This window comes from Microtus oregoni, unplaced genomic scaffold (assembly GCF_018167655.1).
Source record: "Microtus oregoni isolate MIOR12 unplaced genomic scaffold, Mior012 000024F_ref0000369, whole genome shotgun sequence".
In the NCBI taxonomy this organism is placed as follows: Eukaryota; Metazoa; Chordata; class Mammalia; order Rodentia; family Cricetidae; genus Microtus; species Microtus oregoni.
In genome coordinates, this window is record NW_024543083.1 from 4,755,346 (window position 1) to 4,758,756 (window position 3,411).

A 3,411-nucleotide genomic window follows, 5' to 3' on the forward strand; every position below is an offset into this window, starting at 1 on the left:
AATGAAAAAAAAATTAGCATATTTTCCTTCATGCGTAGGTGGGTGCAGATGTAAATGTGTAGTCTGCTGATTTCAGTGTGTGTTAACACGGGAGTGTATGAGTGAGTGATGGATGAGAGAGACACGGTGATGGCAATTTAATTAATTCTGCTGACATCGTTATGCTTTCAGATGCAAGGAAGAGCCGAGTGTGGAGCTGCCTAGAAATCCCTATGGTTGCTATTGATCTTACTTTTCTGTGCAGTGAAAAATAGAACTGCAAATTAACAAAACAAACCAACCCCGGGCAACTGATGGGCTTATTGATGAAGGACTCTCAGAGGCAGTTTTAGGAATGACCTATTGTCCAGAAAGGAGGGACTGCTGAGCCCCCTGTGTCTCAGAGCACACCGAGTAACAGGCTTTTCACTTCAAGGAAAGGAGGGAGGTGGATGTTAGGGGAACCACCTCTTCTGTATATCTCTGTCATGTCCTGAATGCTAATTAGCAGAAACGCTTCCCTGACAACCACCATTAGCAGCAATTTAGCCACAAAAGTTCTGAAGAAGGAAACTTTAAATACTTGAAAGGAGAAGAAAACTGGGTCAACTTCCTGTGCTTTATTTGATTTGTCTGCATATGTGAATGGAGCCCAGTACGCTAATTAGAAGCAGTTTCTATTCCAGAAGTCCAGGGAGATGGCAGACTGGTATATAACTGTGGAACATGCCACCAAGTAGTGGGATGTGGACAAGGAACATTACTTCCTTGAGATGTGCATCCCATGTTTTAAAGTTAGACTACAGTGCTGAATAGTGTCTAAGGCTCTTACTAGTCCTATGATCTGCAATTCTGTTTTTGTTCCAATACTGGACATATTCAAATAGTTCCAACTGTCTCCTCTGGGGAATATTTCCCAATACCTGAAGATATTTTTATTGATTATTTTTGTTAATTGGGGTTTTCTAGAAGAGTAGAATGGAACATTTGCTCCCTGGACTCCTCATCTTCCATTTGTATTCCATCCAAGGTCCCAGTCCACTGGATGGTGCCACCCACATTCAGCATGGGTCTTTCACTTCTATTGTTTGACCTGTCATTACTCTCTAGAGAAGCTCTCGCAGACAGACCCAGAGGCATCTTTTCAGTCCAGCCAAGCTGACCACTGTGGTTGGGGAGAAAGGGAAGGATGCTAGTGATATATCTTGGGAACATAATGGAAAGCAGACAGCAATTCTGCAATGTGCAGAATAGGTTGTCACAACAGACAAGTGTGTCCCCAAGTGCCAGTGGGGCAAAGAGTGAAATACCCTGCTCTACCTGAATAAATTGATAATTCATACCTGTGTAAAAGCACGTGCTGACTCCAGGGATCTCCACCCACACTTTACTTGGCCAGGGGGTTCCTGAAGGACCTGCTGACAAACTTGGCCTTGCTGCTCAGCTTTTCCTTTATTCTGATGATGTGATTGTACTTGGCCAGGTGCTCAGATCAGCAAGGGGTACCACTTTTGATCTATCCATGCAGAGCTCCACCTCCAGTTCAGCGATGATAGTATTCTCAGTCTCCCCAGAGTGATGGGACACCATGACACCCCAACCATTGAATGGGGACAGCTTACACACCTGCAAAGATGGAGCCACAGAGCTAATCTAGTTCACTTTAAGTAGGAGGCAACTGCGGGACTTCTCACTGACAGCCTTGGCAATCAATCCTTTTTGAGTTGGCTACTCTGAGATCATCCCCAACCACCCAGTTGCCTGAACTAACTGTGAACTTCTTCCAGGCTTCCCAGTCATCCTGGTCAAAGGGGTCCTCAATGGGCACCCGTGGACACTCCTAGATGAAGGACTTATACAGGTTAGCCAGCTGGTTGGGTGTGATGGACCTACCTGCTAGAGTCATCAGGAGACTTGAAGTCCAGGTCCTACTTGCCAGACCTGAAGAACTCAGAGGCAGCCAGGTCCATGCCAGTGACAATCTGATCAGAGTAACCAGCCTTCCCAATTGTGTTCTTCAGAAATCCCAGAGCTTCTTTATTCTCTAGGATGTTAGGCGCAAACCCACTCTCATCACCCATATTGATGGCATCCTTCCTGTATTTTTCCTTCATGACATTCTTTAGGTTGTGATAAACCTCTGCCTCAATGCCCATGGCTTCCCAGAAACTGGACATCCTCACAGGGAGGACATGAACTCCTCCTGCATGACCAACTTGTTGACAGCATGCAAACCACTGTTGAACACATTAAAAGCTGGGACCAGCAGGATGACTTCAGGGTTGCCAGTCAAGTCAGTGATATGACAGTAAAAGGGTACCCCCTTTTCTGCAGTACCAGCTTTGCAGACAGCCAGGGACCCACCCAGGATGTCATCTGTGCCAAATTTAGATTTATTTTCAGAACCATCCATTTCAACCATCAGTTTTTCGATCTTCTCTTCTACAATAGTTTCTTGCTAACCAAAGCAGGTGTCATAGTTTTGCTGACATGTTCAGCAGCCTTTGAGACACCCATGTAGCACATCTTATCACTGTCATGGAGTTCTAGGGCTCATAGATGCCAGTGAAGGCACCACTGGGCACGGCAGCTTGGAAGAGTCTGTTCGAGGTGTAGAGATCAACTCAACAGTGTGATTCCATGGAAATCAAGGATCTCTCTGGCTTGGATCTTGAGAATGACATGGTGAGTTTCTGACCATTGGGTTGGCATGCAGGAAAAGGACAAAGGTTTCTCCAGACACCATGAAGAGTAATTAGGAGAGTCATGTACATCATCCTGTTCCTGAACTCACGATGGCTTTTCTTGGTTGTGAACTTGGCTATATCTGGAACTAAAACCCAAACATGGAGGGTATACCTGGGATTTTCTTTCTTTCTTTCTTTCTTTCTTTCTTTCTTTCTTTTCTTCTTTCTTTCTTTCTTTCTTTCTTTCTTTCTTTCTTTCTTTCTTTTTCCCTTAATTTGAAGAAGGAAGAACTACATTTAATCCAGATCTTTGAAGTAGGAAAACAAGTTCTTTGAGTGTGCTCACATCTTAGGCTTGTGGCCTCTTTCACTTTTTTCCAGGGTAGCTGTCTTCCATCTCTCTGATCAGACTTCTATAGTCTGATCTCTTCTTGACTCCAGTGCACATGAAGAAAGAAAACATTTAAGAATGCACATGATGAAATTTGGCTCAGACCGATAATCCAGAACAACTGCCCCTGTCCATGGTCCTTAATCATATTTACAGTTGTCTGCCATGTGGAGTAACGTAATAATAGCTTGTGATGTTCAGTGTGTGAATCTCTTCCAAGGGCTGTAGTTCTGCCTATCATCAAGATAAGTTAAATATACTGGATGCTATGGTACCATTCCCATCTTTAGAACAGGAGCAGTGATTTTCCCCAGATGCAGAGAGTTTGGTAGGGGCAAGTCTCAGCTGGGTTTC

The 3,411-nt window shown here is 44.3% G+C and overlaps 1 pseudogene; it reads right to left on the reverse strand.

The window, feature by feature from the left end:
- Positions 1 to 1,366: 1,366 nt before the first annotated feature.
- Positions 1,367 to 2,652, reverse strand: LOC121462439 (annotated as a pseudogene).
- Between the last annotated feature and the right edge of the window lie 759 nt (positions 2,653 to 3,411).